Source organism: Macaca mulatta, chromosome 2 (genome assembly GCF_049350105.2).
Source record: "Macaca mulatta isolate MMU2019108-1 chromosome 2, T2T-MMU8v2.0, whole genome shotgun sequence".
NCBI classification, from domain to species: Eukaryota; Metazoa; Chordata; class Mammalia; order Primates; family Cercopithecidae; genus Macaca; species Macaca mulatta.
Window position 1 is genome coordinate 134,850,978 of NC_133407.1, and position 14,516 is coordinate 134,865,493.

General features: G+C 40.8%; 1 protein-coding gene across 1 annotated transcript in view; it reads right to left on the reverse strand.

Annotated features, from left to right (window-relative positions):
• The window catches only part of FOXP1 (forkhead box P1), a gene marked incomplete at its 5' end in the record, with an annotated part of 536,826 nt that overhangs the window by 397,284 nt on the left and 125,026 nt on the right, over window positions 1-14,516 (reverse strand). Inside the window, 1 exon segment of the mRNA NM_001266321.1 lies at window positions 3,987-4,081.

Sequence of the window (14,516 nt, forward strand, 5' to 3'; positions counted from 1 at the left end):
CCTTCTCTTACTCCCTCAACTGGATACAGTCCTCGTAGGTGCCATAAAAATACAGAAATTCACAGGGAAATCCCCAGACTTTGACTGATTCAACAAATACTGACAACATGCATACCTACCACATGTTAGGCACTGCTAGCCATGGAGAAGCCACACTGAATAAGACCTACTTCTTGCTTATTACCTGATAAACAGGTGAATTCATGAAGGGACAGGGCTGTAACATATGGAACAAACAAGAGGTTTGGATCAAGAAAAATAATAAAGGGCATGTCCCCTTTCATGTGGGTGGTCAGCAAAGGCATGTCCAAGGGGTTGATTTTTGAACTGAACACTAAGGGATGAGAAGGACTGAAGGTATCCCGTAGTTTGGAGGCAAGGGAGTTTTTATGGCATCTGAGAAGAGTAATGGGGTTTAAATAAAATATTGGAAACTACGTGGCAAAAGCTCAAAGTTTCCAAGAGTCTCTCGAACATGCAAGATCTTTAGCCACCATCTCCACACAGTGAACATGATGGAAGCAAAGCCTGTGTCAGGCAGATCCCTGATAAGTACTACCATAGGCTGGGGTCTGTCCCCCCAAAACCATCAATTCTGTGATATGGTGTCAATGTCAATGAATCAGCGCTGCAGGTTTGTTATTATAGGTGGTGTGATTCTTATCCGTCTCACAGAACAGGGCTCAAAAACTCAAGGGACAGCCAGGGTCACATGGTTGGCACTGTTTTTCAATCTGGGTACAAGTCACCAGTGGAGTCATCCATGAGTACTGCTGACATTCTTTGCCACGGACCTGTGGCAGCTTCTGTGTGCAGATGACACAGTTCTTTGAGGGCCATTTTCAAGATCTGTGGGGGACCAGGACCTGCTTTGCCGAGTCAGCACAGAGGCAGGGATGGGGGATGAGGTGGCAGAAGATTGACATCATGTAGCATCAGCCTGCACGAGCGAAACCCTACAGTTTCAGATTATCATCAGCAATACCAACTTGAAAGCAGTTAGTGAATTCTGCTTGCGAGGCAGGCCCATCGTCTGACTAACTTAAAAAAAAAAAAAAAAAAAGGAATAAAAAAAGAACTGCATGCTTCTCAGGGGAAATCCTCAAAACAGGACCCAGAGACCTAAGCTCTGCTAACAAGGCTACAGCAGCTGTATACATAGCTGCACGTGTCCTTGAAGATGTGCATGAGGACAAGCTCCCAAGGCTCTACTTGCATTTACAAGGGAATATCAGGTGAGGCGCAATGGACTGCGAAACATGCATCATCTATCAGTAAAACGACGACCAGTGAACCAGCAACCGGATGGTAGAAGCTTGTCAGAGACAGAGATTTCCACCGTATCACCTGGGGTGCCTAGCACAATGCTGGAATTTATGATGTACCAGGATCTGTGCTAAGCTCTTTACAAGCATCACCTCTCTAACTCTTTGTGAGCTGGCTTCTATTTTTATCCCCTTTTCCGGATAAGGAGGCCATGGCACAGAAAGGTTAAGTAACTTGCCCAGGGTTGTTCAGCCAGGAAGTGGAAAAGGTGGAATCTGAGTCTAAGCCGATCTAATTTCAAAGCAGAAACTCTTAACCATGCTGTTACCCTGTATCCACAGCAGGCATTCAATGAGTGTCTGTGAATGCATCCATTACCCTAAGTTTTATGACTACTCATCACAGGCCAGTATAGGCAGAGAATGTATTATTAATACAAAGCATAGGGAAGTCTCATTCTATTCATTTTATGGGATAAAAAGTTTCAAAAGAATCATGTACAGGCCAATTTGGGACAGAAAATTTGGACAGGAGTGGCTTACTTCTCCCGTGCACCCCACTCCCATGGTAACCTTTCAGCACAGATACAGGGAGCAACGAATCACAGAAATGTAGGGTGGAGAGTTCTGTCCTGGCCTTGAGTCTGCATAAGTACAGAGGGACAGTGGAAAGCTGTCAGCAATGTCTCCTGCCCTTATAGGGGGAACAGAATTGGTTGTGAGTGCACGCCGCTAAGATCTCATGCTAATACTCAAGCCTTAAGGAAATCTTACATCCACAGGAAGGAAAACCCACTAGACGAGCATATTCAAGAGTTTAAATTTTGCTTTATAGCTCTCTTAATAAAGAAATTTATTTCTCAGATTTGCCATGGCGCGTTCAGTAAGAATATTATGGTCCTAAAATATTTACTGAGCTGTATGTCTGCTGAGAATTAAACAGGCTAAAATTCTAACATGTAAAATTCAAACAAGGCACAGTCAACAAAAGGCATTCATAGAAAATAAATAGAAATTAAAGATGTAAGCAAAATTGACAGCATGATTTCGTATAAGTAACCACAATGGTTGCTCAGTAAGCAGTCACCTTTTCTTAGTACTAGAACACAGAATTTACCTGGGACATCAAATTGTTCAAGTCTAAGGATTGCATTTCCCAGATACCCTTATAGTTAGGGGTGGCTAATAGGATATAAGCAGGCATCATTGGATAAGGCTGCAGGGAAAGTACTTTAAAAAGGCCTGCCTCAGCCGGGAAAACTACTCTTTGTCTCTTCCTTTCAGGATGTAGAGGCAATGGCCTGAGAGCCAGCAGCCACCCTGTGACCTTGAAGACGAAGGAACACACTTGAATAAGCAGAGCAGAAAGAAGACACAAACTGCTCCTCCTGGATGTTCTTATGACAGAATACTTAAATAATTGTTTCTACTCATGTAGTTATATCTCTCTTATTAGAAAACAATTCTTAACTAATATAATGATATGAAAACATATCTAAAGATGACACTACAATTTTCTCTGAGGGAAAAAAAAAAACTAGAAAATTCATGAATTGGGATTCTGATTAACCCTCTATTCCCAAAGCTGTTTGTTTAAGTATGACTTTCCTTCTTAATTAGTATTGCTAGCCCAGGGAAGCATATTTGCTGAGCCTGTCTCTCTGTTTTGACATGCAAGACTTGTGAAATTCAAACATACTTGTAGGCATCCCAAGCATTATTATTTATTAAGGCCTATATTAAAGGTGAGATCTTACAGCACTCTCAGATTCTGATGATTAAAGGAAATTTAATCGCTCTTCATTGGCATTTGATCTTTAGCCTACCATAATCTACCCGTATATCCCTTCATCCATATTTGATACTAAAAAAAAAAGACATTTCAACAGCTTATCCATCAATTGTAAAATAGAAGGAATGTACAGACAAACCACATTACTCAGAAAATAAGAGAGCTTTCCCCCACACTCATTTCGCTCATGAAAGCCCAATGTGATTAAAAAGGTGAAGAAGTCATACTCCACAAGGTGAACCGGAATGACTGTAGAGCCGATCATCACATTCGTAAGGAGTTTTGCAATTTTCAAAGTGCTTTCACGTGCATTATATCTTGTTTCATCCTTACAACACCATCTTTCAAGGTAGTAAGGGCAGGTATTTTTTTTTATTCCTGTTTCTCACAGATAAATGGTTTGCTCAAGGTCAGATGGAGTGGTACCCAGCGAGGTGTCAGGTTTACAGGTCAAATGTCCCTTTTTGATGCATCAGATCAAGGGACAGCCTACTATAGTCTTCAGGCCAAATATGGCTTACTGTCCGTTTTTGTAAATGAAGTCTCTCTGGAGCAGAGTGACACCCATTTGCTTGTATATTATCTATAGCTGCTTTTGTGCTCTAAAGGCAGAGTTGGCTAGTTGGAAAAGACTGTATGGCTCATGAGGATGACAATATTTGCTATCTGGTCTCTTACAAATTTTACCAACCCCTGCATTAGGTCCCCTTCCCACAAATATGATCCAAGTTATGAACCCTATTCTTGAAAACCATAAAGCTATCATGGGGGGTAGCAGCATTCAAATGCCTGCTAGCTTCAGAATCAGGGCCTGATAATTAGAAAGGCCATTATCTTCTGCAGGATTACTATATCGACTGCTGGGTCCCCTGCGAAGGTAGATGGCAATTTTTAGGTGGTATACAGCATCAGTGGTGTCTGTCACTTACCCTGAAAATTTAACGTGTCTCACAGCCATAAAAAGCCTGGGGTCACTGGGAGGGGGCATGCATAATGCCACAGGACTGCAATACACAGAGGGAAGCTGAAAGCAAAAGAAAAGAAGAGGTTAAGTGAAGGGGCAAATGGTGATGCTTCAAAAGCAACATAGACACACGAGCCTTTGGTATCCCTCATTTACACACCACATTTATCTTCAGTATACAATCACATATCTAAGCATTTATTTTATCCTTTGCCTTCTAGAATTGGCATTCGACCTAGCTCACAATCTGAATTACAGGAGGAGGATGCAAAATGTTATGTAGGTGAGTAAACCTGTCACTCTTGAAGGCAATGACATCCACTTAGGAAGTTAAGTTCCTTTATCTTCCATACCGTAATTTCTATTTCTTTTCTTTTCTTTTTTCTGAGACAGGGTCTCGCTCTGTCATCCAGGCTGGAGTGCAGTGGCACATTCAGGGCTCACTGCAGCCTCAACTTCCCAGACTCAAGTGCTCCCAAGTAACTTGAACTACAGGTGTGCACCACCATGCCCAAATAATTTTGGAATTTTAGTAGACAGGCTAAATTTTAGTAGGCCGGCTAGTCTCAAACTCCTGAGCTCAAGTGATACTCCTACCTCAGCCTACAAAGTGCTGCAATTACAGGTGTGTGCCACTCCTAGTAAATTTTCTTTCTTTCTATTTTTTTTTTCCAGATAGAGTCTTGCTCTATCGCCAAGGCTAGAGGAGTGCAGTGGCACAATCTCGGCTCACTGCAACCTCCACCTCCCAGGTTCAAGAGATTCTCCTGCCACAGCCTCCCGAGTAGCTGGGATTACAGGTGTCCACCATCATGTCTGGCTAATTTTTGTACTTTTAGTAGAGACAGGGTTTCACCATGTTGGCCAGGCTGGTCTCAAACTCCTGACCTCAAATGATCCACCCGTCTTGGCCTCCCAAAGTGTTGGGATTACAGGCATGAGCCACCATGCTTGGCTTATAATTTCTTATTTCTGAAGATAAATTCTCATAATTACAGTGCTAACACATCCTGAGAAATAAGAAAAAGATGATTCATAGGTCCAAATGATGATTTTGCTATGAGTTTTGATCTTTCAGCCTGTCTCAATGCACCCAGTAGAAGAGACAGGAGGAAATAAGTACATACATGGACACAGGCACCCCGCTAGCAAAACATACAAGCTCTCTCCTGCCAGCCAAACAGAAAATCTTACTTGCCACAGTTAGCAACTCTTTTTTTTCAGTTGCATTTCAAATGCAGAAGGAGATTGTGACACAGCCTTCTCATGGAAACAGTCACTCTGTTCATGTGCTGAGACTGCAAAGCTTTCATCGCTTGGTTAGGTTATTAGTAGAATATTTACCAAATCCAATTCCAAGTAAGTTGAAGTTGCTGACAGATAAGTCAACTCATCCTCAAGCACTTTCAGAAAGTTTTCGTGAATAGCTGTCAGTAGCAAGGTTTCACATGCCAGGTCTTTTTTGCATAGATCCTTGAGATAATAATGCCATGTATATGGCCTTCAAGATTAAATAAAGGACTCTCACTAATACAGAAAAAAATGGAACTACAGAATGGGTAGAAAGCCTGAGCTTTCGGGGCACGTACATGTGTGTCTGTGTGCAGTGTTCTCTTTCAATAGTAAATGCAGGCAACACTTTGTGAATTTAGATGTTTTTAACCTACTCAGATGGAGAAGTTGAAACTAAAAAGGAGATGCATGAAGTTTTACGATTTGAATAGTCACCTGTCTCCGGAAACTATGTGGGTTGTCTGCCTACCAGAACTCAGAAGAGAGTTAAGAGATGGTGTTCCCAGTGGGTGTCTCTTCTAGATATGAGATAAACTCAGGCCAGATTTGTCCACACTATGTTTTCTAGGTATCTGGTGTCTACTGTGCATGAACTGCCAAATATATCATGACTTCAGAATCTTCATTCTTGTGTGAGTTTAATGTGCTGTGTGGGCATTTTCCCTCTTGAGCAAGGGAGCTTAAGAGTATGATAAGAACGCATCAAAAATGTTTTTAAGATAATTTCAGTTGGTAAAGGCTGTAATCGTTCAAACTTAATTGGTGAACTCATTAATGAGCAACTGCCACTAAAAGAAAGACGACCATTGTCATCGACTTATCAGAGCAATGAGATAATGAAGTTAATTATAATGTTTTCAATGGATTTACACTGGCTGCCTTTTAGATTCTACATTTCCAAACATTTGTTCTGACACCCCATGTGTTTGGTCTCTTAACGAAAAACTATGAGCTGTGGACTCCTTAAGGAAAAGTCGGCAGATCACAGCCTCACGTCAGGGCAATGCAATTGGAAAACTTTTCTCCCCTTTATTATCTACTTGTAAAATGTTATAAGCCTGTAAACTAGTTAATTTATGAGCCATGTTAATAATTTGCTCACACTCGATCGCAGGTTTGGCAAACACAGTTTCCAAGGGATGTGGGAGGATAATTTGTAGGTCCGGCTTCTCTCCTAAGGGGACACTAACTAATTTGACACAGTAACATGACATTGATGGCAGGGCACACTAATGACCATTCTCCAAGACGGGGCTGTCAGCCTGTCGTTCCAGTGAGAAGCCGGTCTGCTTTCACGGCTGCTCAGGACTGGATGCTCAACTAATTACTCAGACAGCGACATTAATGAGAGCCCTCATGTTTATTTTCAACATACTAACCAGCGCTTAGCTTCCATTTGTCTGATATGGTCACTGATTAAAATGTGTTTCATGAATAGTAAATTTGAAGTCTAATATAACAAAGCAGCACCAGAGAAAAATAAGGAACAGCTGACTGGAAAACCAACCTGGTCCACGCAACTTGTTTTCTGCCTCATATATTGTCAAGGACAAAGTGACAGGTAGTGGGAAATGCCATGGAGTACCAAGAAAAGTGAGAGGAGTATTTTTAATTACACATGTCTGTAGACCAGTCTGACTTTTGCCCAAGGCCCCTGGATCACAATACGGCCAAGAGCAGCTTCCATCTCAAACAAACATCACTAACTGTATGATACTGAATGAAAATTTGTGTTTTATTATTTATTCGTTTATTTATTTATTTTTGAGATGGAGTCTCACTCTGTCACCAGGCTGGAGTGCAGTGGTGTGATCTCGGCTCACTGCAACCTCCACCTCCCGGGTTCAAGCGATTCTCCTGCCTCAACCTCCCAAGCACTTGGGACTACAGGTGCCCACTACAATGCCTGGCTAATTTTTCGTATTTTTAGTAGAGGCGGGGTTTCGTCGTGTTAGCCAGGATGGTGTGGATCTCCTGAACTTGTGATCCACCTGCCTCAGCCTCCCAAAGTGCCAGGATTACAGGCATGAGTCACCATACCCAGCCCTATTCTTTACTTTTTTGAGACAGGGTCTCACTCTGTTGCTCAGGCTGCATTGCAGTGGCATGATCTCTGCTCTTTGCAGCCTCAACCTCCCAAGCTCAAGCCATCCTCCCACCTCAGGCCTCCCAGGTAGCTGAGACTACAGGCAGGTGTCATTATGTTGGGCTAATTTTTGTAGAGACAGTGTCTCACCGTGCTGCCAGGCTGGTCTCAAACTCTTGGACTCAAGCAATCCGCCTGCCTTTGTCTCCCAAAGTGCTGGGACTACAGGCATGAGCCACCATGCCTGGCCTGGATGAATATATTTAAAGTTAGTTTTTTCCAGGAAATGACCAAAATTTGCTTATATGTGTTTTTTGAACCTTACAAAAGTTTGATCTTTGATTTGTCTATAATATGATCTTCACAAACATTAATAAATGCTGTTGTATTTTTTTGAAAACTACTGTAAAACTATACTGCTGAGGGTGTTTTAAAAAGTGTTTTTTAATATCCTCTTTGATGTCTTGTTTCTAATCTACTAAACCTTGCAATCAAGTTCTTTGTACTTTAAATTAAATTTCTATTTTAGTATGATAAATTTTGTCCTTCATTTTAGGGTGATTATAATCCTAAAATATTCATATAATCATGATTTAAAATGAATAACTTTCAAAAAAAGGTGGGCTTAGATCTATTAAAAGTGTTAAAAAATTGAAAATGCTTCTGGTATAGTTCATTGTAAAATGTGCAATTCGAAATAAATAACAGTGGTAGTATTTCAACAGATGTTCTATCTGCCATCACGGATAAAGAATTCTACTCAATATTGTGTACAACTTCTGATTTTATAAAATAGCAAAATAAATATGAGTTCCTGTAGATCACTTTGGGAAGGAAAATGTCATTGCATGCAACACTTCTTAAGTATGTATTCCTAAACTTACTCACTCTGAGATAGATCTGTAATTTTAGAACACCAAAATGCCTAAATGGCACACAACATGTGGGAAGCAGATTCAGAGTGCAGGCTAATTTTTAAAATATATTTAAACAAGTATGTAGATAAATTGTTCCAAACCAGCATGACTGTCTCTGAATGCTGCCCTTCCCAGGGGACTTGTTGGAGACAGGTTCTCAGATTATCAGCACCTCTGGGCAGTTTATGTATGGTAAGCATTTGTCCTCCGTAATAATACAAGAAAATGTGGTCAGTGTGTGGCAGAGACTGGCTAAACGTTCATCAAATCCATTTCTTTCTCCTGAACACACAGCTGGAATGCATTTCCCAGCATCCCTTGTAGTTAGGTGGGGCCTGATGACTGAGTTCTAACCAAACAGATGGAAGTGGGTATACACTACTTTCATTCAGATCCTGAAGCCTCTGGAACCATGCTTAATGACTGCTTTCTTCCCTGGACTGTGGGCCCAGAGATCCAGTGAAGAACTCCTACTTCCTGGGGATAGTGGAGTCACTGGATGGAATTTGTCTGGGTCCCTGAAAGACCACATGGAGCAGAAACACCACCACTCCTGTCCCCCTCAACCAGCACTAGACTGTGAGGTACTCATGAATTAAACTGCACTGAGTTAAGCTCCCGAGCAGCTGGGACTACAGGCGCGTGCCACCAGGCCCCGCTAATTTCAAAAATTTCAAATTTTGGAATGTTGGTTACAGCTGCTAGTATCTCTTACCCAAATACACGGATCTTTCCAATTTCTCCCTGGCTTTTACTTGGGTCTCCAGGTAACCATAAGTAAGCAGAAGCTGTGTCAATTTGGAAAATTTTCTGAAAATATTTCATAGTTATGATTATTTGCTCCTCTAACACAGCTAAGGGTAGTAAAAGGAAAGGGAACCAACAGCTAATGTATTCCCAAAATGTGTCAGGCAGGGCTTTCCTTACTTAACCTTCACGTAGCCCAGTAAGGAAGTTTGATTCCCGTTTTACAGATGAGAATACTGAGCTTCTAAGAAGTGAAATAAAACCAAATGCCACAGAATATTGATCCAGTTGACAGTTTCCTAGTTGAATGCCTTTTATTGTTGTTGCTGAATTGGCTTTTAATATCCAAACTTTACAGAAAATACAGGTTTTATTTATTTCTAAATAAAACAGTTTTGTCTGCTGCTATTATAAAATAAAAAATCCTATCACAGCCTTCAAATTTAATGTAACATTTTTAATGAAATGGGTGAAGGTTAAGCGTCACACTGCAGTACAATTGGTAGAATATCAGAAACTTCCCTAGAGGTTTTGAAAACCCAGCCACAAAAGTGATGTGTCTCAGACGTTCTTCATAATTAAAAAAGAAGTCACATTTCAAACAAAACAAATGCATGTTGAGATCATATTAATTGTTGAGTAACTAATGTTTTAAACATTTTTACATCCTTAACATGATAGCTGTGTACACATAAGACAAGTTCCTATCTTTTAATCATATTTTAGAAAAGAGTTGGTAAACTTTTTGTGTAAAGGAACACTTAGTGGATATTTTAGACTTTGGTGCCACAAGTTCTCTATTGCAACTACTCGGGTATTATAGTAGAAAAGTAATCATATGTAAACAAGTGGGTGTTGTTGTGTTCTAGCAAAACTTTATTTACACAAACTGGCAGTGGGCTGGATTTGCCAACTTCTGCTTCAGAACATTGATTGGGGGTTTTACACATTGACACATAACACATTAAAATTTGTCCTACGTAAAATAATGGGAAATAGACTCTGGGCAGCATTTTCACTCAGGATATCTGACTGCCAGGGATGGACTACTGATGGTAAGGGTAATTGCCTTAATTTGCCAAAGGGTTAAGAGATGAGTGCTGGCAGGCTCAGCTTCCACTCACTCACCCCATGCCTGGTTCTTTCCCCTAAGTCATGCCACCTTTCCAAGGGCCCATGCGCCCACATAGAGAGCTTACTGGAATCCCGGGCCATTCTGAACAAAAATCCAAGGAATACTTGCAACAACCAAAAAAAAAAAAGCTAAAGCTTTTTCTCATCAATACAGTCAAGCCCCTGTGTTAAAAGAGTGTAGGTAACAGTCACCTTAAAGTGACTTTATGTTGGACCTTTTTTAAAAAAGCAAAATAAACAACAGGTAGATTTTAGATGTCACTGGAAGAGTGAGACAGAAATGACATCTGCTAAAAGTTTCAAAATCAGGCATGAAGTTTCCCTAAATTAGAAGCAAACCGCTTTCTTGGATTTAAAGGACGTTCCAGCCGGGCATGGTAGCTCACACCTGTAATCCCAGCACTCTGGGAGGCTGAGGCGGGCGAATCACAAGGTCAAGAGATGGAGACCAGCCTGGCCAACATAATAATAATATAATAAATAATATATAAATATATATTATTATATATTTATATAATTATAAAAATATATAATAAATAATAATAATTTATTTATTATTAAAAATAATAAAATAAATCTTGTTTTTTGTTTTGTTTTGTTTTGTTTTTAAAACGGAGTCTTGTTCTGTCGCCAGGCTGGAGTGCAGTGGCCGGATCTGGGCTCACTGCAAGCTCCGCCTCCCGGGTTTACGCCATTCTCCTGCCTCAGCCTCCCGAGTAGCTGGGACTACAGGCGCCCGCCACCTCGCCCGGCTAGTTTTTGTATTTTTAGTAGAGATGGGAGTTCCCTGTGTTAGCCAGGATGGTCTCGATCTCCTGACCTCGTGATCCGCCTGCCTCAGCCTCCCAAAGTGCTGGGATTACAGGCGTGAGCCACTGTGCCTGGTCATAAGACGTTCTGTCTTAACCAATTTCAGGGTAGGAGCTACGTGTCCAGTGATAGAATATGCCAGAAACAATGAGTCAAATGTATTATTCCCCCCCTATTCTCTCAAGGATGTACAATTATTTTAACGATGACTTGGTCCGCTTTTTTTTCGTTTTGGATGGCAAAGCTCAGAGACATACATACAGAGAGATTTTTTTTTTTAAATCTCATTTCCCTATTAATGTTTTATTGTAACAGTTAAGTGTAAAAGATGATGTGAGACATAAAATGAGTAAATTTTATGAATCTGGCTTATCTTAAATGTCTATCAAAACAGAACAAAAGCAAGTAAATGATAATCCAGTCTGACAAAGGAATATTTTGTAGGTTGTAGTCATTAAAAACGGGGAAATGTGTGCAAATGCTTGTTACAATGTGACATAAAATAAGCAAGATAGGAAAACTGTATCTACATTAATTCTCAGCTGTGTAAAAATATATGCCAATGAAGAACAGAAAAAAATAAAATTCACAGTATTTGTCCAAGATAAATGGGATTAAGGTTAGGATTTTTCTTTAGAATTTTTTGTATTCTCTAGATTTTCCAAAACAAAGTAATATCCAAAATAACTGTTATACAATTTGAAACAATGGTTTCGACTTTAAAAAGGAAGAAACATTTTGCACATTTCTACTCATTTATTAATGGCTTTTGACTGTCTTGTTTCCAGACTAGAAGTGTCTTGAGAGCAGAGATTCATTCGTGTTACTTCTCATGCCCCAAACACAATGTTTATGGCATCTTATGCACTCAATTAACATTCCTTGAAGCAACTGAATAGACCACCTTACTTTTTAAAAGTCCTCTTAATGAGATTCCCTAAATAAATTAAATTTTTATACTTCAAGCCTTTACAAGAAATTAAATAATTTTGTTTAAAGAGGTTGATTGCTTGCGGATTATGGCTGTAAATAAATTGCTTGATGTAAAATTATACTTTCTCCTCTTCCCTTTTTCCATGATGGCACACAATAATTTGTCTTTTAATAACCTCAAACAATTCTGAGTCATTTGCTCATTAAAAACAAAATACATCTTGATCACGAAGCTTGGCATTTCATAAATATTTACCCCAAATGCACTGCCTGCTTTGAAGCTGGGATGGTAAGCTCCTGATTGACAAGCAACTTCTGTGCAGAAGGAGGGAGGAGACCTCTCCTGTCAGCTGGGAGAAAGGCACCACACTGCCTTTGCACCTCCTCTCTCCTGCGGAGGCTCCTTCCCCACAGCCAAAAAACCCACAATAAATGTGATCATCACTTATCAGTGTCTCTCTCACATACATATACACACTCCCTCTCTCTCACTTTGCATTCACTCCCTGTTTGCATTCTCTCAATGGCTTCCCAGTAGTGTCGGGACAGTGACCAACAGCATTCCCATAGTTTACAAGGTCCTGTATGACCCCTGTTGACCTCTCTGGCCTCCCGCTTAACTACATATCTCCACTACAAGCTTCTCACTGAGTCTTCATACTGAGCTGGAAGGACGGCAGGGAGGGATATTGAAGATTAGATAAAAGTTTTCAGCTCCTATCCTGAGAACAACGATGGTGAGCAAGACAGTGGGGAAAACAAGATATCTTTCCCTAAGAAAATCCAAAAACAACAATAAAGAACAGTGTACCATAAACACTCTATTGTATGTTTTCCTCCATGAAATATATCATGGATCATTTTTCATATCCTTTTCTGGATGAAAATACGCGACATAAGTAAACAGAAAATTCAAATCTTAAAAGCAACTTCAATTTTCTCCTTAAGAAATAAGAATTTGACCACCAGGCCTTTCCAAGACCATAATGATGGCTAGTGGTAATGGACTAGTTAGTCCTCTGCAATACCACCAAACTTTTTCCCAGAGTTGTCAACTCCAGGAGCAGAAGAAAAAAATAATGCCAACCATAGAACACAAGCAGATATTGTCCTGTGAGAGCCGATCTGTGTGGATTCACGCTTGTTCACCACTTAGGGTTGAATATTTCATTTGATGACGTAAGGACTGCATGCCACAACTGGACCCTCAACAAATTACCCTGGTGAATCCCACAGAGGAAGATAGGCTCTTAGTTGGGACTTATTTATTTTTTAATTTTTATTTTTTATTTATTTATTTTTTTGAGATGGAGATTCACTCTGTTGCCCAGGCTGGAGTACAATGGTGTAATCTCGGCTCACTGCAAACTCTGCTCTCAGGTTCAAAGGATTCTCCTGCCTCAGCCTCCTGAGTAGCTGGGATAACAGGCGTGTGACACGATGCCCGGCTAATTTTTGTATTTTTAGTAGAGATGGGGTTTCACCATGTTGGCCAGGCTGGTCTCGAACTTCCTGACCACACGCGATCTGCCTGCTTTGGCCTCCCAAAGTGCTGGGATTACAGGCACGAGCCACCATGCCTGGCCTTAGTTAGGATTTAAATGAAAGACATCCTCTTCATGACATGCAAAAGTTAAGAACCACTGCAGGTCATCACTCTCATTAGTCTCTGGGAAAAAAAGGGGTACTGATATATGAACAGGCTATAAAAATAGGAGGTGTGCTTTATTTTGATCAAACCTCAGTAGCTAAAACCAAAATAATCATTTGTTTGGGACTGTCACATGACAACTAATTTCACTGTACTATATTCATCCTGGGTACACAGGAAGATGACATTTCCAATTCCAATCCCAGTTTCACTGGCATTTATACATGTCAGGACCATGTGACTGATTTCTGGTCAATGGGATGTGAGCAGTAGCAAGGGGCACCACTTCCAAGCCCATGATGGCAGGTCAACTGCACTCCCTGTTCTTCTTCCCCACCAACTGCTGAGACCCCACAGCAAGAGTAAGATGGAGGAGGTTCAACAGACATGAAGGGAAGATAACATATACCTTATTATGGAAAGTTACCAAAATCTGTGTGTTAGTCACAGCAGCTAACACACTGTAAGTGTATACCACATTAGAATCTGCCTCAAAGAAATACTTATTTCTGGCTTTGTCTCTACTTCTCCCATCTTGACCCCAGGGGAGCATGTCTTTTTTTTTTTTTTTTTTTGAAACGGAGTCTCACTCTGTTGCCCGGGCTGGAGTACAATGGCACGATCTCAGCTCACTGCAACCTCTGCCTCCTGGGTTCAAGCAATTCTCCTGCCTCCGCCTCCTGAGTATCTGGGATTACAGGCATGCACCACCATGCCCAGCTAATTTTTGTATTTTTAGTAGAGACAGGGTTTCACCATGTTGGTCAGGCTGGTCTCAAACTCCTAACCTCGTGATCTGCCCGCCTCAGTCTCCCAAAGTGCTGGGATTACAAGCATGAGCCACCACGACCGGCAGGGACCATGTCTTAATATCTGGTGTAACCTCCTTTTAGGAAGAACCCACCACTATGTCTTCCAAAGATC